This window comes from Humulus lupulus, chromosome 6 (assembly GCF_963169125.1).
Source record: "Humulus lupulus chromosome 6, drHumLupu1.1, whole genome shotgun sequence".
Classification (NCBI taxonomy): Eukaryota; Viridiplantae; Streptophyta; class Magnoliopsida; order Rosales; family Cannabaceae; genus Humulus; species Humulus lupulus.
The window spans coordinates 166,885,551-166,906,854 of record NC_084798.1 but is presented as its reverse complement, the minus strand read 5'-3'; positions in this window follow the sequence as shown (position 1 = coordinate 166,906,854).

The window sequence follows — 21,304 nt, the reverse complement described above, 5'->3', positions numbered from 1 at the left end:
TCAAATGAGAAATTTCACGGGCCTATAGCCCATGATAATTTCGACCTAGGGCTTCAAAATGGCTATTATTTTATTTATTTTTTAATTAAATTAAATGACCTAATTGAGTCTATAAAAGGAGTGCTTAGAGAGAAGTAAAAAAAAAAAAAGTTTGATAAGTCTCAAGTCAGATTTTCTGATAGTTTTAGATTCTCTCTAAACACAAGTCCTTTTCTAAGCCTCTTTGTTATTTTCTCTTCTTCTCTCTATATCTATCTCATGTGTTGAGAATTGCCCACACTAGTCTAGGTGGTTCTAAGGATACATTGGAAGATTGTGAAGAAAATAGAAGATCGGTTCAGTTTCTTGATAATACTCTGCGACAGAGAGGATACAAGAGTTAGAGAAACTGAAGGAAGGACTCTTAATTCGGTTGCGTATACTGTAAGTATTATACTATTTGTTTCTCTTTGAATTCAATTTTAGAAACATGTTTTAGGCTATCTTGTATTAATTTGTTTAATATTAGATATACATGAAAATAAATAAAGATCATGTATAAGCTTTTTCCAACAGTAAAGATACATTGACAACTTTTGATATGAATCATCGGGGTTCCCTCTTACTAGACGCAAATCTTTCTCTCTTGATCTCCATGCTTTTATGTATCCCATGGTTACTCCAAAGTCATCATTCATGATGTCATTTGGAGTATAATTTCTTTTGATTGACTTGTACCTATTATTTATTAATTCACCTATTACGATGCTTTTTGCTTGTCTATGGTCCTCCATAATAATTTCAACAGAGCAAGTGTGATTTGGAATGCATTTTCGTACCATGAATAAATCTTGATTTATGTACTTAGATGCTCTCACAAACCAGTTGCATGTGTCATCTGCACAGGTAACCAGGAACTCTCTTGGTTCTGATCATTTTGTTTTGAACTGGAAGTTATGTAGCATGGCATAGTAGCTAAGAGCTGATTTGATTGTGTTCTTGTCCTTGTAAATTTGTCCTTGCTCTATTGTGTTGACTTTGTAATCAGATATTAATATTTGGATTTCCTCCAACTTCTTTCTTCTTTTTGTATTGTCTTCAATTATGAAATCAGCAACTTCTTCAGCAAGGTGAGGTATGTATGCCACATTGGTGCCCTTAATTGTTGTGCTTGACATTCCTTCTTCAAATAATATTTGTTCATTGATGGAAGCTTTGTTTGCTTGCATTAATAATGTCCCCACCTCCATTTCTTTTGTTGTAGCTTTATGATTTGATAGGAGAAGAAGGTTATTTTCATTGCTTGATTCTTGAACTATACTGACACACAATGGTAAGTCTATTATTTTTTAAGCAACTTTTTTCTTTATTTCCATGTAGAACAACACTGAATTGTGTGTTTCAACCTTCATTGGTGGTGTTCCTTTGGATACTTGATAGTAAACCTCAGTAGTTGCTCTTGTTTCCTTTATCTCCGCTTTTATCAAATTCACCAAGTTGTCAAGAGAACAATTTGGTGGAATCAATATCCCAGTCATTGTGTACCCTTCATACTCATTTTTTTCGTTCCACTTGCCTCCAAATTGAACCAAAGAAGTAGTATTGTCCATACCTACTAAATTTGGCAAATTTTTAAGGGGTTGGTTGGTTGTAACTGGGGAAGGTAACTGGTTACCTTAGTCTGTAATCACATACCCTACTAAAACACTTAATTGAAAATATTAATTGTTTTTCAAGGTAACTGATTAGCTTGTTGTACTGAATGTTTTGGTAGTTAAAATTCACACCAATATCAAATGATTTTTTTATTGAAAAGTGTAACGACCCAAAATTACTAATAAGGCTTAAGGGCCTTGATTAGTGTGCCGGGAGGGCATAATTGGAGGTTAAGAGAATTAATGGTAAGGAAGCGTGAATATGGGTATTGAATAAGTGTGCGGGCCCTGTTTGGCTGGTAAGGGCATAATGATAATCTTGGCCCGTTAGGGCATAAATGTGAATGTGTGTGATAAATTGTTGAGACCACATTATAATGTGGATAGATGGGTAAATACATATGCGTGTATAGGTGTGTGCATTTGTAATTAGCGGCACGAGGCAATACTAGGGAGCAGGTAGCGGGGAGAGTCACAACGAGGGCTTAATAGTTAACTTCGGATAAGTCAGGGATATTATAGGTATCGGGTAGTTATTTAGACTGTCGGGTTACGGAAATAAATATATGGAGATATATTTGAGGTTAGGAAGTTTAGGCGGGAATATTGGGGAATTTTACCGTTTTGCCCTCGGGGATGGTTCCGGCACCCCGATCCTCGGGCTTGACCTAAATGATAAGGTTAGACTTACTAAAAATAGAAAACAGTAGAACAACAAATGAACCGACCTTTCTTTCTCAGCTCTCTTCTCTCTCTCAAGGGAAACACAAGGGAAATAAACAGAGAAAATCAAGTGCGATTTTGAGGGGATTGAGCTAAGGATTTCTGGGAATTGAAGAGGGGATTTTGAGGTTTAACTCAAGGATTATCCAAGTAATTGAATCAGCACTAAGGTAAGTAGAAAATTCCTTTCTTTTGGTTAGAAAATTCTGAGTTCTGGCTGGGTGTTGAGACAATTGTAACTTTAATGTTTAAGGTTGAATTTGAGCTGAAAGCTTGGGAACTAGCTGGGGTTTGGCTTAGAGAAGCTGTTCAACGGAAGAGGTAAACTCTAACTCATGATGTAAAAGTTTAAATTTAGGTTTTGACTGGTTGGCTTTGGGTGTTTGTGTTCTTGGGTCTCAGAGATTGAAGATGGGATTTTTATGAGTTTTAGGGTGAGTTTTCTTTTGAATTATGTTGCTAAAGTTGTTCTGAAAGTGTTGGGAGTGATTGTTTTTGAATTAGGAAGCTTTGGGATGGTTTTGGGTAAGGTTTTAAGCTTAGAAATGGAGGAATTTCTGGGTTCAAAGGGAAGGGCCGCGACTCTGTTCTAGAGCGCTGCGGCCCTAGGATGAAGATGAGCCAAGGAGGCTCGACCAGGGGTCAGCGCCGCGGCGCCCAATGCAAGGGCCACGTCGCGTGTCTTTTTCCAGGGAGGCCCTTGGTTCTGTTTTGAGGGCTGGGCCGTGGCTAGGCTTCAAGGGTCGCTGCCCTTGGATGCATATGTGAACATTTGGGATTTTAAAGCATGGGAATCATACCTAAAGTGCTCGGGATCGATTTCACCACCGTGCTTGGTGGGATTTGTTTTCCCGGAAGCTAGTTTTGTACCCGAAAATCTAAATTTGAATATTAATGGAATCCATTACCATGGTTGTGACTAGGTGTTAAGCTAGGGCTCGGTAATGGATCGTGCTCGAGGTCGTCCTTTCTAATTAAAGCATTTGGCATTAAGGTAAGAAAATTGCACCTGTGTATGTGGATAGGATGGGACTAAGTGTTCCCTATATTTGAATATATTGTTATGTGATTGCGATACACCATGTGAATATGTTGGGACTAAGAGTTCCCTATAATGGTATGAATGTCATAAGGTGGTATTATGCCACGGGGACATGTGGTAACGGCCTAAGGGTGTCGAAATCCACACTTGCGCACATGGCGCGGCTCGGACACTGGTATCCGAGGACAGCTTATTATGCACTGAGCTCGATTTAAGCGGGCCGGAGTCAGTGGGTTAAACAGAGGGTGCAGCCTAAGTCGTTGGCCCTGATTATTATGTGATAAGAGTGTATTATGTGATTGATTGTATCTCGAATCTGAATGTACGTGCTGAATATATGTTGTAGATTATTGTCTATGACTTAATGAGCTGGATTATTGGTTATTGACCAGTGTGTTGTCTTGAATGGATTTTATGGCTTGAAGGAACCGAGTATTGCTTTGTGGTTATTTGATTATGCTCTATGGACTGTTTAGCTGTTAATACTATTATGCTATGATATAATGTTTTTATGCTGGGCTTCGGCTCACGGGTGCTACATGGTGCAGGTAAGGCAAGTTGGCCATGGGTTGGAGAGCTCTCGGGGTGAGATGTACATTGTCAGCTGCTCGGCCACCATGGTCGAGGATTTGTACAAGAACGGGAACCTAAAACGTATATTTTGCCATTAGAGTGTCTTGGTCATTTGTCTGTAATTAAGAGTTTTTTATTTACGTTATTTAAACCCTGATTTGGGATCCCATGTAACAAACATCCGTTTTAAGAAAGTTTAACCGTTTATAAATGAAAATTCTGTTTAACCTAATCTTTTGTGTCATTAGATACATAGTTCAAGCTAAATGACTTGATTAGCAAGTCTTGCTCTATTTCAAACACACGGTGTAACGGTCTTGGTTATCCAGGGCGTTACAACTTGATATCAGAGCGTCCTAGGTTTAAGGGTTCCTGGAGATAGGCTGGATATGTACACTTTCCGCCGAAGACAAGCTCGACTCAGGGTTCTTTGATTGAATATTTGAGACTATATGCTTAAGCTTTTGATTAAAAGATGAATGTATTATGCTGTATGACTATAGGGAGTATGAGAACTGATAGGGCCTGGCCCTTGACTATTGCATGTTGTGATGGAGGCGTGCTGATTAGCTTTGCTGTTGCATGTGAACGAATATTTGAATGATGGTTTGCATATTGACTGCTTATGGGTGACTGCCCAAGCTGAATTTATATGTTATGCTTGTCTATTGATTTGTAGGAAGCATGAGAAAGTGTGAATGAACATGGTAGCAATAAATTGGATAGCTAAATGCATAGAATTGTGAATTAATGCTTATTATGTTCTATGTGCATATGAAAATTGTGGTTATTTGGACCTGGATATGGTCTGGTTCAGAGTGTGAACATTAGGATTGAGGAGTTTAGTCAGCAGTGGCGGATGAACTCAGATTGTTTGCATCCAGGATGGTTAAGTAGACCTGGCATTGTAAGCAGGGAGGATTGCAGATGATAACTGGGGTTGGTAACCTTCATTTATCCTGAAAGTTGCAGAGTTGTTTGTTAGCATATGGGTAAATGGTGTTGGTTCGGTATAAGGATATAGACAGATAAAAGATATTAAATGGAAAGCCTAAAAGGCATTATCTTCTGGTTTGAAAAAGGAAAGTTTGGGTTGGCTTAAGAATTGTTTAGTGGAAAGGCAAAGCTGATTCCATTTTTGGTGATATAATGATGAGGGGTCATAACTAAGAAATTGTGCTAAGTACTTGTGGCAGAAGGATGCTGGAAAAAAAAAAGATATCTAGATCGAGGTATTGGCGTGATGGATGGGAAAGAATTTTAGTGGGAATTTGACAAAAGAGGTTATAAGGACATAGTCTGAGCTGCGGAGATTAATAGATCTATGAGCTTGACTTGAGATGTTAAGCCAATGATAACATGTGTTAATGAGTATTAGGAGTTGGATACTTCATTTTGGAAAAAAATTATACAAGTGGTGGTAGTTGGGAATGATGACCCATGTAAAGGTTAAATTTTGGAATGGTCTGGGGTGAAAAGGCCGCTCCAATGTATTGGATCTTCGATTGTATTTGAGCAGTAGAGAGAGTCATGTGACTTGAGATCTATGGAATGAGGTATCGAGCGTGAATGCTGTAAGGCAAAGGATGCAAAAGATAGTACTTCTATTGGTAGAATTCAGTAAGGAAAGATTCTCTATTATCGAGGTAGAGGGACCCCAGACAGTGCTATGGCACCCAGTTTGTGATAGGAAAGGGGTTCTGATTGCAAAGGTAGTTGTCTGAATGGTGGCCGAGAACCAGTGAGGTTATCTGGTATGCACCTAAGGTAGAGGATGTTACCTGAAAGGATGTCAGGGGAAGGCACGATTTTTACATGAGATAGTTCGATATGTTAGGATGGCTTTCCTCATGGTGAGGGAAAGGAAGACTGGGATGCCTTGTTACATCTGAAGCCCGAAGCTAGTTTCTTGAAATTGACTAGTGGGTTAGATAGTTCATGTTTTTGGTTACATAACGAGCTGGAAGAGTTCGGTGTTGAGTATTTTTCAAGAAAGGTTCAGATATAGGAAATATGCTGTAAGGGTACAACGTGAAAGGCTGAAGATGGTAGCATTTATTGGGAAGGAATTAGAAACTTCTGGCAGAGGATTTGGGATACAAGTAATCAAGAGATTTGTAGTGAGAACAATAGGGCTCGTTGTATGGAAGCTTCAACAAGAGTCAGAGTGGGAGAGTTAATCTGCTAAGAGATACCCATGGATTGTAGGGAATATCATTCGGAAACTATTAATTTGACTGAATGGAAATTAAGTTGATTAGTAGGGATTCAGATGGGTACAGAGAAGGAATGGGCACACTTCATGACTGGACTACGAATAGGTTTGATATTGGAAACATTATGGAAGATGGTAATACAGGAAGAATTACTGAAGCAACCGAAGAAGTTTGACCTTGAATCAGATAGAGCATTGTATAGCGGGAATGGTTGGCATCGTCGGTCAAGAATAAAAATTTAATGTTGGGTACAAGACGGGATGATGTCTCCTGGAATTGATCTATGATCTGGTTTTCACCAGTTGGGGATCAAGGAAAGAGACATTTTAGGAATTTTTACTTGTACCGAGTAGGATGTGAGGAGTTGGTAACAAAGGTTCCAAATTGGTTCAAGCTTCAACAACACAGGTAAGTTCTTCAAGTAGAGAATATAAGAACGGTGTTGACAAGTTCCTTTCAGGTTCATGAGCGGTATATGTTGGACTGCTCTTACACAGAAGTGTAAAGTGAACGACTATTATGCTGAAGACATTAGCGCCAAGGAAGCTGGGTCACAGGTAAGGTTCTATGAAGTGTCAGTTTGGGTTTTACTAGGGGTACTCAGAGTAGAGCTACAAGAAGAAGGGATAGGTATGAGCAGACTTGATTTGAAGCCACAAAGAAGCTAATGAAGAATGTCTGAAGAACAGGAAGCATAACAAAACTGGCAAGCGCGTCACATAAGTGTCTCCGTGGACAACTACACCTGAGATGGGAGGAACAACAAAACTTGAAGTTAGACTGAACGGATAGTGTCGAATCAGAGTTCAGAAGACAGGGTAAGAATTGATTAGTGCAGGAATACATATAATATGGTTATGTATAGAGGGATAGTGCAAAGGACCTAACCTATGATAAAGATATGAAACTGTGAGGGTGCATCACAGATTGGGCACACCCAGGCACAGACTGACGCAGGGATGGATTGAACCTCGCGAGAGGTAAAAGAATGGGAACGTGGTGGATATACATGGGACGTTAAGTTGACAATTTATGCATAGCGTAAGGTACCTGAGTGTCTGGTCATTAGTAAGAAAGATAATCTTGAGACTAAAATCTAATGGAATGCAATAGATGGATATAGTTGATGTTAGAAGTCATCGACTGTACGAAGAGGAGATTAAATTAGAGGCGGATCTCTTACCTGAAAGGTATGTGTCAGTTAAAAAGGAATGCCACAAATTACAATGGAATGGATAAGGTAATGATTGAGATTGATATGGTATCAGTGTGTGGTGATGAACACATATGTTTTCTTTGGATAATGGGTTCTAGAAGTGATGGATTTGTGGAAGCAGGGAAGAACCCTACGAGTATTATATAAGTTAAGGTACAAGGACCGAATGAATGGTCCAAGGAAAGTTTGGTGTGGAAATGGGAATTATAAGTGAGTATCGTTTCATCTCCTAGGATTTGTTGTACCGGGAGGTTATAGCTGATGGAAGAATCTGGGATACTTGGATATTGAAGGGTAAGATGATATGACAGTGGGTCATAGGAATGGACCACATTAGATAGTAAATAAGGTGATTGAACAGGAAAGAAGTTGTAACTCAGCTGAATAATTTAAGTAAATGTGGTTTGTGTGAACTGATTATGAAGTAGAGCATTGCTAATGTTAAATTGAGACTCTATAATTTTCTGAGTTTTGGAAAGGAACCAGAAAGCGAAGAAAATAGAGCGGGGATTTGGAAGTACTGGTTGACTGCAGATAAGATATCAATCTGAGGGCTTAACAGTTATGTTAAGGGGTTAGACATTGAATGTGCAACATTTGGGATATCAAGAAAAGTGTATTCTTTGATGAGACAGTCATGGTATTGGATGTTGGAATACAACTAAGGTGACATGGCATAGGATCTGGTAAGATAAAAGCAAGGAATACCATGCGAAGTAAAGAATTGAGAGTTAGTGGATACTGCGATTCAGTATTGCTTCAGAGAAAACCAAAGAGGATGTTGGAATTCTTAAGGCAGGGAAGTCTGCCTATTTGAGAACATATAGGAACCTGTAATTGTTAACTTTTGAGCACGAGGTTCCAGGATTGAACAAGGGTTTGACTGAGGGCTTATAAGCTGATCTCACTCTGGTAAGGGTGATGATTCATAAGTATTATTGGCATTGAGAATAGATTAATGAAGAGATCGTTGAGAATTAACAGACTCTGGAAGTACAGCGAGTCTGGTATGCGAGTAAAGGTTGAAGGAAGTATAGTTATTAGTTGAGATCATATGGAGTGATATGGTTACTCATGTTTGAGTATTACCGAAGCTTAAGAATAGAGACGCTGGTTCTTGGGAATTTTGGTCAGAGGTATGAGGTTTACTGTCTGACATGTTCAAGTAAATTTTGAGGATGAAATTATTATAAGGAGGGGATAGTTGTAACGACCCAAAATTACTAATAAGGCTTAAGGGCCTTGATTAGTGTGCCAGGAGGGCATAATTGGAGGTTAAGAGAATTAATGGTAAGGAAGCGTGAATATGGGTATTGAATAAGTGTGCGGGCCCTGTTTGGCTAGTAAGGGCATAATGATAATCTTGGCCCGTTAGGGCATAAATGTGAATGTGTGTGATAAATTGTTGAGACCACATTATTATGTGGATAGATGGGTAAATACATATGCGTGTACAGGTGTGTGCATTTGTAATTAGCGGCACGAGGCGATACTAGGGAGCAGGTAGCGGGGAGAGTCACAACGAGGGCTTAATAGTTAACTTCGGATAAGTCAGGGATATTATAGGTATCGGGTAGTTATTTAGACTGTCGGGTTACGGATATAAATATATGGAGATATATTTGAGGTTAGGAAGTTTAGGCGGGAATATTGGGGAATTTTACCGTTTTGCCCTCGGGGATGGTTCCGGCACCCCGATCCTCGGGCTTGACCTAAATGATAAGGTTAGACTTACTAAAAATAGAAAACAGTAGAACAACAAATGAACCGACCTTTCTTTCTCAGCTCTCTTCTCTCTCTCAAGGGAAACACAAGGGAAATAAACAGAGAAAATCAAGTGCGATTTTGAGGGGATTGAGCTAAGGATTTCTGGGAATTGAAGAGGGGATTTTGAGGTTTAACTCAAGGGTTATCCAAGTAATTGAATCAGCACTAAGGTAAGTAGTAAATTCCTTTCTTTTGGTTAGAAAATTCTGAGTTCTGGCTGGGTGTTGAGACAATTGTAACTTTAATGTTTAAGGTTGAATTTGAGCTGAAAGCTTGGGAACTAGCTGGGGTTTGGCTTAGAGAAGCTGTTCAACGGAAGAGGTAAACTCTAACTCATGATGTAAAAGTTTAAATTTAGGTTTTGACTGGTTGGCTTTGGGTGTTTGTGTTCTTGGGTCTCAGAGATTGAAGATGGGATTTTTATGAGTTTTAGGGTGAGTTTTCTTTTGAATTATGTTGCTAAAGTTGTTCTGAAAGTGTTGGGAGTGATTGCTTTTGAATTAGGAAGCTTTGGGATGGTTTTGGGTAAGGTTTTAAGCTTAGAAATGGAGGAATTTCTGGGTTCGAAGGGAAGGGCCGCGACTCTGTTCTAGAGCGCTGCGGCCCTAGGATGAAGATGAGCCAAGGAGGCTCGACCAGGGGTCAGCGCCGCGGCGCCCAATGCAAGGGCCGCGGCTAGGCTTCAAGGGCCATAGCCCTTGGATGCATATGTGAACATTTGGGGTTTTACAGCATGGGAATCATACCTAGGGCTCGGGAATGGATCGTGCTCGGGGGTCGTCCTTTCTAATTAAAGCATTAAGGTAAGAAAACAGCACCTGTGTATGTGGATAGGATGGGACTAAGTGTTCCCTATATTTGAATGTATTGTTATGTGATTGCGATACACCATGTGAATATGTCCCCCCCTAAGAGTTCCCTATAATGGTATGAATGTCATAAGGTGGTATTATGCCACGGGGACATGTGGTAACGACCTAAGGGTATCGAAATCCACACTTGCGCACATGGCGCGGCTCAGACACTGGTATCCGAGGACAGCTTATTATGCACTGAGCTCGGTTTAAGCGGGCCGGGGTCAGTGGGTTAAACAGAGGGTGCGGCCTAAGTCGTCGGCCCTGATTATTATGTGATAAGAGTGTATTATGTGATTGATTGTATCTCAAATTTGAATGTACGTGCTGAATATCTGTTGTAGATTATTGTCTATGACTTAATGAGTATCTGGAGCTGGATTATTGGTTATTGACCATTGTGTTGTCTTGAATGGATTTTATGGCTTGAAGGAACCAAGTATTGCTTTGTGGTTATTGGATTATGCTCTGTGGACTGTTTAGCTGTTAATACTGTTATGCTATGATATTATGTCTTCTTGCTGGGCTTCGACTCACGGGTGCTACATGGTGCAGGTAAGGCAAGTTGGCCATGGGTTGGAGAGCTCTGGGGGCGAGATGTACATTGTCAGCTGCTCGGCCACCACGGTCGAGAATTTGTACAGGAACGGGAACCTAAAAGGTATATTTTGCCATTAGAGTGGCTTGGTCATTTATCTGTAATTAAGAGTTTTGTATTTACGTTATTTAAACCCTGATTTGGGATCCCATGTAACAAACATCCGTTTTAAGAACGTTTAACCGTTTATAAATCAAAATTCTGTTTAACCTAATCTTTTGTCTCATTAGATACACAGTTCAAGCTAAATGACTTGATTAGCAAGTCTTGCACTATTTCAAACACACGGTGTAACGGTCTTGGTTATCCAGGCGTTACAAAAAGACAAGTTAGAATCTAAAATTTTCATAGTTCTTGTTTTTTTTTGTCTATTTTTTATCAACCAATGTACATATATCAGTAGGTTTAAATAATTTTTTTTTTAATTTTTTAGTTTATAAATTATTTGTGTTTTTTATATGGCACATCATGATCATCACTATTATCATTATATTCAAGATAATAGTTAAAAAGTAATTTTGAATTTTTATGTAAACAAAATAGATTTATGTAGAACATTTAGGAAATTAATAGTTTTGAAATAGAAGAAGATGACAATAGAATAGAATTGAATATATTAAGGTAGTTGGTTACCTTAATCTATAATCACGTACCATACCGAAACACTTAATTGAACATATTGATTGATTTTCAAGCTAACTGGTTACCTTGTTGTTACTGAATGTTTTGGCAGTTAAAATTCACACAAATATCAAATGATTTTTTTTATTGAAAAGACAAATTAGAATCTAAAAATTTTAGAGTTTTTGTTTTTTTTTCGTGTATTTTTGGTCAATCAATGTACATTTATCAGTAAGTTTAAGAAATTAATATTTTGAAATAGAAGAAAATGACAATAGAATAGAATTGAGAGAGGAGATGATTTTTGCATACCTTATTTCTTGATTGTATACCAGAGATGCAGGTTGCCAGAAATGCCAAAGATTGCAGCAGAACTGATAGGAAGATTTCTTGAATTTGAGTTGATTTCTACAGAAGACGATCGCCAATTTTCTTGCAAAAGTGATCAGATTTTCTTGAAGTGTTTTTGCTTGAGATGAGTTCGAAAATAACTATTGTTAATCAAATGATGAGGAGATCGCCGAAGATAGAAGTTTTCACCGGAGAAGGAAGGTATCGCTGGAGAAGGAAGCCGGAGATGTAAGAAGAAATTTGGAGAGAGTCACGGCAGAGCAAAGGCAATGTCATGGTAATGAGTTTGATTGATTTTGAGGAATGTTGTGTTGTTTATTACAATTCTACCTCTGCTTGAGCTGATCTGTCCTTGTTTAAATTTTAATTACCCTATGTTGTTAGTTTTCCCATAAATTAAGTTTTTGTTGATTAATTTTTTCCATACAGATTAGGAAAAGTTTAATTCTCATGTTTTTGCACAATAATAGCTAAAATGTCATTGTTTACCGAGTTTTTCGGAAACGAATAACTAACAGAATAATAAAAAGGTAAGAACTGTAGAAATACTGAAATGTAACTAAACAAACAGTGTTTTTACGTGGTTCAGGCGTTAACGAGCCCTAGTCCACAAGTCGATGTTATTATACTTGGAAAAGGTTACAATAAGATGGCTGGTGCATAAGAACTTCACTCACTCCCAATGTTTCTCTCGGGTTCTCTTGAAGAAGATGAAGCTAGAGAGATTTTTGTAGAGTTTTTGCTATGTGATTTCTCGGTCCCCCCCTCTTCTTGTAAAATGAAGAGGCTTTTATAGCTAGGGTTTTGGATTAGGGTTTTCCTTCACGTACATAAGTCTTAATTACACCAGCCATAGATAGGGGATACAATTACTGTAGTCGCATGGCTACAAGACTCTATGTGGGTATATTTACGTGAAAGTATGGGGAACACACAAAGTCAGCCGTCTTTTCCAAGTTGTCAGCGGAACAGTAGGCGAAAAGGTACCTTTAGGCGTGCTAGGATGTGTGCGGCTTTGTCCTGACGGGCGTGTCAGGCAGGAGCCTGTGTCAGACGGATATCATTCCAAATATGCCTTCTCCCGGACTCGACAGTTCGGTTTTGTTCTGTGCGAGGCACGGAACTGTTTCCGCGGAGACCACTTGAAGGGCCTCTCCTGGAAGGGGCCTCCCCGAGGGGTATCCTTCGGGAGTCCGGGAGAGTCAACGAGTTTCCGTGTTGCGCTTGCTTGGAAGAGTAATCCGGATATCAAACAGGGGAGGCGAAGCCTTTCTGTCCATCCGCGAGCTCTGGTCACCTACCGTAAAAGACATCGATAATTATGCTTCCCCGAAGTCATCAATCTAAACGCTATCCGGAAATCTGGATAACATTTACCCCCCAAGGTCGCGGAGCTTTGAGAGATCCGGGAGCTTGTACAATCAGTTTCTCAGACTAGGCGAGGGGGCACCTTCTGTGTTCCCGAAAAGGTTCCTTTTTCCCGCCTGAGTATTAGTATGAAAGAGAAAAGGAATTTCTTCTGTTTGAGACCAAGTACTCAAGTGCGGCAAGGATCACGTGTCATTCTGGGAATGGTTCTGCAACCAAGACGTGTGCGTGAGGCGACTGGTTGAGGATGCGTGCGTCAGTCGTCTGACCAATGATTTGACGGTTTTTAATGGTACTCAGGGCCTGAGGTGGTGTAATGATGGGAAATAAATACTTTATTCCCATCCGAGGAGTCATAAATAGGACCGTCGCTTCCTCTCCAGCCGTCGGATCTGATGCACACGGAATGGGAAGAACGGGACCGTCCATTTGAGGAATTCGAAACGGCCTCTTCCCTACTATAAAAACGAGGGAAAGGACCTTTCTTCCTCTTTACGCTTTCAGATTCTCCATCTTTAGGATTTTCAGATTTCCAAACTTCCGAACTCTCAGGCTTCCCAGCTTACGTTCCTCCGAACTTGCCATTTCTTTTGGTAAGTATCTGGAAACTTTTCTTTTTCATTTGGCAGTGGGTTTATTTCCCGAAGTTCCTGGTTTGAATCGCCGTTCGTCTTTGCAGCTTTTACTTCTCGCGATCGTGCTGTGCAGTGATCCAGTCACTCCTTCAACCTCCACCTACTCGAATATCAGTAAGTATTTCTACTTTGCTCTTTCCTCCCAAACCTTAGGTTGCTGGTAGTTGTTAGAGTAGAGGTTTCTGCCATTATTGCTTATGTGCATGTGTGAATAGGGCTTTGGTAGGCATGTGATTGATTGTGAGTCGATAAGTAACCTTTTCTGCGTGTTTTGGCGATTTGCGTTTGGAAAGTCGTCACTTGTTTTGCTGTTTTAGGGCCTAAGCATGAACGCCTTTAGGGTGTCTTTCTCTAGAAAAACACTTCTTTTGGTGGGCTTAGGCTCGGGGTCTGAGTCTGGTTCCTTGCTGTCCTTCGGGTGGCATGGTGCCAATCCCTCGGCAAGCTCGGTGGGAGCCTCTCCAAGCAGTTTTCGGGGAGGGTCTCCCCGACGCCTTTGATACCACTAGGGTATGACAAGGGTGCTGACTGCTTAGAGTGTTTTCTTCTTTCTTTTCTTTTGTCCAGTGACGAACATCTCGAAGGAACAACTCCTTGCTGCGGGGGAGGCTGAATCTGCCCAAGAGAAGGGCTCTCCTGTCGCTGGTGGAAAGGGGAAAGGAAAGGCGAAAGCGGTCGCGGCTAGCCCACCAACCTCCAATAGTTCCATCTGGGAGATGGACCAAAAACCGAACCTTTTCAGGAATTATGGCATGCTGGAGCTGTATTCCTCTGAGGCAGGCCTGAAGAACATCCCAGGTCTGATGTGGCACCGTCTGTCGGTGCTGGGCGAGTCAGCTAGCCAGAGCCACGAGGGCTTTGGTGCCTGGAGCTGGGCACACATAGTGTGCGGAGCGCACTTGCCCCTAAGGAGTTACTTCGCCAATTTCTGTGTGAAGGCGGGGATTGCCCCCTTCCAGTTAATTCCTCCCAGCTACAATCTCTTAGCGGGGTGGTTCATCTTTTGCAAGTCCCGGAGACTGGAAGCTCCTACCCCGGAGGAGGTGCTGTACTTTTATGGGTTGAAGTCTCAGCCTATGAGGGGTCACTCAGACAAGGTGGGGTTTTACAGGCTAGAAAGGCACCCGGATGTGATGTGCCCCACTTGTCATACCGCGAGGGTTCCAGACCTCCGGGAATACTGGTTCCTGACGACTGGCTTCCCGCTGAAGAGGGTGCCAGCCCTATCTTTGGACTTCAAAATCCCTGGTAAGTGCTCCTTCTTTTCCTTTTCAACTTTGTTTCTTTGCGTTAGATTTGCCTTTTGGGAGGATCTCTAACGCTTGTATTTGATTTTTGCAGAAGTCGTTCCGCGGACACCTCGCTGCGCGGAGATGATAAGGAGGTCCAAGTTCTACGAAGGGCTCTCTGAGGAAGAGTTGAGAGTGGAGGGACTTGTGACCTCCGAATCGTTGAGGGAGTATGGGTTACTCGCCTCCTTCCAAAATATCGAGCCAGTAAGTGGTAGGGGGCAGACTCAGGTGTCGGCTGACATCCGGGAGCAGATTGCCCTGGAGCTGTCTAAGGTGATCACCCAAGCCGCTCGGGACGAAAATACTCTATCTCCTAGTTGGGCGGAGAGGTTCCCCGACCCCCAGCCGGAGGGAGAGGAGATCGAGGCTCGCCACGCCGCGGCTTACCCTAACGAAGGGGCTCCGGGGGCCAGTTCCTCCGGGAGAGGTAAGACTAGTTTTCGATTGATCCACACCCCCAGCCTGTCTGAGGTTTCCCAGACCTCTCAGATGGGGTTTGATCCCCGTTTCCTTAGGCTAGATCCGCGTAGGATACCTTTCGACAGGTACTGTGATAGGGTAGATGAGCTCCTCTGGTGTCTGAGTGATGGTAGTCTGCCAGAAGGTGTCATCATGGTTGACCCTTCTTCTCTCAGCATGTTCTTCCCGGACTTCAAGGAGTACGGGAGCTTCCTGGAGCAGGAAGCGATGTTTTGTTTTGCTCGGGGAAGGCCATCCACGTTTCTCGTGCATGGTCGTCCCTTTCAAACTTTTCTTTTTCTTGTTTCTTGTTCCCTGCTGGCGGGCTTGCTTGTACTTTTATGTTGCTGATTGTCTTGTCTTCCGCTTATCTTCTTTTTCATTTCTTGTTGGTTCGTTAACCTTGCTTTGTACGTTTCTTGCAGAGAATCCCGAAGCCAAGATGTTGGGGAGGGTTACTTTGCTTATTAAGAAGGCTGCCACCAGTCAAGACCCGCCCACGGGGAAAGGACGGAAGACCAAGGCTGGTAGGGGAGGTAAGGCTGCCTCCCCCAAGAAGACAAGTGGCGAGGCGCAAGCGTCTCCGAGGGTAGAGAAGTCCCCTGCTGATGGGCCTTCCGAGACTATGATGGTCTCGAGTAGTAGTAGCGACGGGGAAGGGCTTGTGTTCCCTGTGAGGACAACTGGGGTGAGCAAGCGTCCCGGAGAAGATGCTGAGGGTGCTAAGAACAAGCGCCTTAGACACTCTTCTCCCGGTCGAAGGCAACAACAACAGCAACGACAGCAATCACAACTACAACAACAGCAGCAACAGGAACAAGAGAGACAATCACCAACGCCGCAGCAGCAACAACAACAACATCCAAACCAGCAGCAGCAACAAGGGCAATTACCTCTGCTACCTCAGCAGCAAAAGCAACAGACCGGGGCCTTAATACCCCGGCTGCCTCCTCCTCCAGCCCAAAGGGGGTCCACCCTTCCGGGGTCTCCGTCTTCTCAGACAACCAATCTTCCCCTGCCTGGCCTAAAGTTCCACTTTCCGCGGAAGCCAACCAGTTTTCCCGCTGCCCTCCTGGAGGGTGTAAGACGGGCCGATAGTTTTTTGAAGAGGCGGCTAGAGGCGGAGAAGGCCGTTACTCAGGGAAGGGCAGATAACTTGTCTGCCGTGAAGAGAGCTGAGCTGGCCGAAGGGGTGAGATCTCCTCACCCGGCCGGAGCGGTTCTGGATGGTCCAGCCTTGGAGAAGAGGCTGGTGCCTAGGCTCGGACGTGCATTGGCGCCGTTCGGAGCTGAGATGATGGAGGACATGGCCCTGAGCTTATGCGAGCTCAATTCTGAGAAATGGGCCATCAGCAGCAGCAAGGACCCGCTGTTGCTGACACACGCTGTGAAGCAGCAACTGTCCGGGGTAAGCCGTCAGTTGTTATTTTTTGGGATCACCTGTCTTTTGGTCCTGCTTTAGCTCATTCTGTTGTCTTTCCTTGCAGGCCTCTATGATCGCGGAACGCTCGTTCCGGGAGGTTGGTGCAGCTCTGGTTCAGCTGGAGGAGAGCCAACTGGCTCGCCAGGCCTTGGAGGCGGAGAAACAGAAACTGACCCAACAGGCCTTGGGGGCTTCGGAGAAGATTGATCAGGCCCGGCGCACGGCTGAAGAAGAGGCGGAGAAGAAATATCTTGCCAAATATCAAGAGTACCGGGCCAAGGCAGAGAATGAGTTTAGACAGCGGTCGGATGGGATTAGGACCGAAAACTCCAAGCTCCGGGAAGAGCTGTCCCAAGCCAAGGTGGAGAAAGATACCCTGGAAGCCCGCTTGCAATCAAAGAACGATCTCCTCCTTAAGCGGCAAGAGGAATATTCCACTCTTCAGAGTAAGCTGCACGACGAGGAGCAACTCCATAAGAGGAGCAGGGATCTCGTGTCTATGCTTCAGTTGGGGCTCGCCGAGAAGGATAAAGAGATCGGGGCTTTGCAATTCACTGCCAGGGGGCATGTGACCGAGAAGCAATCCGTGCTGAACCAAAATAGGGAGCAGCGCAAGGCGATTGATTCTCTTAAGGGGGAGCGGGATGCCTCCAAGGCCGAAATGGAAAAATTGAGGGCCCAACTAACTGCCGCGAAAGCACAGCTGGCAACCTCCGAGGCGGAGCGGTTGAAGGAGAAGGAGGATGCTGAGGTGATACTGAACAGAACTATTAATATATCGCATGTGGTCCTCATGCATCAACTCTGGAAAGTGAACCCGGAGGTGTTAGGCTATCTGGGAGATGATGCCGAAGCCATGAGGGAGAAGCTACTCGTGTGGGATCAGGGCCCAGAGGCGTACGTCCAAACTTATAACATTGACGAACGTGCTGAAGCTCCTGAGGCGGGAGATCCCGGAGAGGCGGGGACCTCTGAACCTTCTCATGAAAAAATCCCTCCTTCCAATGAGCCGACTCCGCCAGCCTCAGCTGAAACAGATGCCCCCGAAGCTGCGGTCGTGGACGCTGTAGTTACCCCCAATGCTTGAAGGGGTTTTATCTTTAATTGTTTTTCATTTTGAGTTTTTCATTGCGGACATTTTTGCCATAATCATAGCATTCTCCTTTCTTTTCTGCCGAGTTCTTTATTTATCTTTGTGCTTAGGGTAGACATTTATACGGTAGAAACTGTTGTAGGGGCGTATGGGGTTTTGGTTCCAACGGCCAAAACTTATGCACTTCCCACTTGAAGCTTTAACGGATGATGTCTTTCCCCACGTAGTTTCTAGGTTACGAAGGTTTCCTGGTTCCAACGGCCAGGCTCCTTTCACCGTACTTTATCTTTCCTGAGGCAAATAGCCAATCCCGGGACTTGTAGTTATACTGTTCGCTGGGATTGCTAAGGTGAGTCGTTCCATTGTTTGGAACGGGAGTTCTTTTGGTGAGCGTCGCTAGACTTAAGGTTAGATCTTTGCGAAGCAAAACTAACTGTTGTTGCGAATCTCATGGTGGCTGGCTTCAGGGACCTGGCATGGAGCCCTGCGAGGCTAGATCCGCGCGAAGCAAAGCTTTAGAGCGCTCGCGGATCTTGCCATCTTTTGCCTTGCGGGATCCGGAGCTGGAACATGCGAAGCAAAGCTTTACAGCGCTCGCGGATCTTGCCATCTTTCGTCTTGCGGGATCCGGAGCTGGAGCTTGCGAAGCAAAGCTCTACAGCGCTCGCGGATCTTGCCATCTTTTGCCTTGCGGGACCCGGAGCTGGAGCTTGCGAAGCAAAGCTCTACAGAGCTCGCGGCGAATTCTGCAAAGGACTTGTCAAGGAGTTGGGGGTATTTTGGCGTAGCTCTATGAACGTGCCTCAACCCCCAGTTCCGTCCATCGCTGGGCCACACAAGAGATAATTCTTATGATACATAATGGCAGGCATTTTCGTGGCAATTTTCACTTAAGCACATAATGCACATATGACACGTAATGCAAGCATGTTCATGGCAACAAATAAACCTAAGCTTAACAATTAGAGCAAAACAATTTAAAAACTTCAAACACAATGCTAGCACATAAGTGGTGTTCTGTGTACGTTTTGTTCAAGGGGCGTATGGCTAAGCCTTAGCCATGTATACCCCCCAAGTGAGCGTGGGGTCCGGACGTCTCCGGACCGCGTGGTCACTTGTTAAAACGCAGCTTTGAACATAGGGATAAAAAGTGCAGTAAAAGCGGAGTGAATCCCTCCGCGTTTCATTAAAATAGCCTGCTAGGCGTTAGTATTACAACAGGGAGGATTATTTCCACATTTTTCACTTTTGTTATTTTCACCAAGGACTTCCGACTGGATGGTCCGGGGCCTACTGGTAGTAACGGCGGAGGTGCTCCGCGTTCCAGGCGCGCGGGACTTTAGATCCGTCGAGTCTCTTTAAGTGATACGTCCCATGGCCCACTTTTTCTTGGACTTCGTAGGGGCCTTCCCAGTTGGGTCCGAGGACTCCTACTCCCGGATCCTGCGTAGCAGGAAATACTCTCCGTAGGACAAGGTCCCCAACTTCGAATGCACGGCTCTGGACTCTCGTGTTAAAGTGTCGGGCTATCTTGCCTTGGTACATTTTTAGTTGGACCTGCGACTGCTCCCGGAGCTCTTCGATCATGTCTAAGGACTCCTGGAGGAGGGCATGGTTCCGGGTAGGATCGTAGGTGTCTTGCCTGTGAGAGGGGATCATAGCTTCTACTGGGATGACGGCCTCGCAACCGAAGGTCATGGAATAAGGCGTGTGCCCCGTCGAAGTTCTCTCTGTTGTGCGATAGGCCCAAAGTACTCGCGGAAGTTCTTCCGACCAGTGAGCCTTGCAGGCTTGGAGTTTTTTCTTCAACGTGGTCTTTAATATTTTGTTTACAGCTTCCACTTGTCCATTAGCCTGGGGTCTGGCGACTGCGGAAAAGCTTTTGATAATTCCATGCGAAGCACAGAAGTTCGTGAAGTGTTCACTGTCAAACTGCTTTCCGTTGTCGGACACAATTTTCCGTGGAAGCCCAAAACGACACACTATATTCCTGATGACAAAATCCAGTGCTTTTTTAGATGTGACCGTGTTCATAGGTTCAGCTTCAGCCCATTTGGTGAAGTAGTCTACCGCGACTATGGCGTACTTCACTCCACCCTTTCCAGTGGGGAGGGAACCTACTAGGTCAATGCCCCAAACGGCGAACGGCCAGGGGCTGGTCATTAGGGTAATTTCCGTAGGCGGCGCTCGCAGAACCTTGGCGTACCTCTGGCACTGCTCACACTTCCTGACATAATCCACACAATCTTTCTTCATGGTGGGCCAGAAGTATCCTTGTCGAAGGATTTTTTTGGAGAGGCTCAGCCCGGAGGTATGATCGCCACAGAAGCCTCCGTGAATCTCATGGATGATGGTGCTGACTTCGGTTCCGGCAACACACCTAAGGAAGGGTATGGACAACCCCCTGCGGTAAAGCTTTCCATCCATAACCACGTATCGGGGGGCTTGATACTGGAGCTTCCTTGCGTCAGCTTTATCAGTGGGGAGTTCTCCGGTGGTGAGAAATCTGAGGATGGGTCCTATCCAGGAGTGGGAATGGTCGATGATGGCGTTTATTCTTCGCGTCTCAGTACTGGGGGCTTCTAAGTGCCCGATGGGGACTAAGCCATACTGTTCAATCTCCGGGTCCGTTGCAAGCTTGGCCAGCGTGTCCGCGAGTGAGTTCTGGTCCCGGGGGACTTGGCGGATTTGGTAGCCTTTGAAATGCTGCAGTAGGTCGCGGGAGAGAGACACGTAGGCAGCCATCCTTTCGCCTTTCGTCTGGTATTCCCCGGATATTTGGTTTACCACAAGTAGGGAGTCGCTGTACACTTCGATTTTTTGGGCTCCGACTTCTCTGGCCAGTCGTAACCCAGTTAACATGGCTTCGTGTTCTGCCTCGTTGTTGGATGCTGGGAATGCGAAACGGATGGCGCTCTGGAGCTGATGCCCTTGGGGAGATATCAGGATGACCCCCGCTCCAGCTCCTTTTTCATTTGAGGCTCCGTCTACGTAGACCTTCCAGGTGGGAAGTTCCGGGACAGGATCTTCTGGGAGGTCGTTCATTCCCGAGCACTCCACAATAAAGTCCGCGAGAGCTTGACCTTTTATGGAAACACGCGGTTGGTAGTGGACGTCGAACTGGCTTAGTTCCATGGCCCACTTAAGCAATCTGCCAGAAGACTCGGGCTTCTGCAGGACTTGTCGAAGAGGGTGGTTGGTGAGTACTTTGATGGTGTGCGCCTGGAAATATGGCCTCAGCTTCCGTGAAGCGATCAGCAAGCAGAGGGAGAGTTTCTCGATCATCGAATATCTGGACTCGGCGTCCAATAACCTCTTGCTTACGTAATACACAGGGAGCTGGATACGGCCATCTTCCCGGACGAGAGCGGCACTTACTGCGTGCTCAGTCACAGCTAGGTATAAGAACAACGCCTCTCCTTCGCCGGTTTGGACAGAA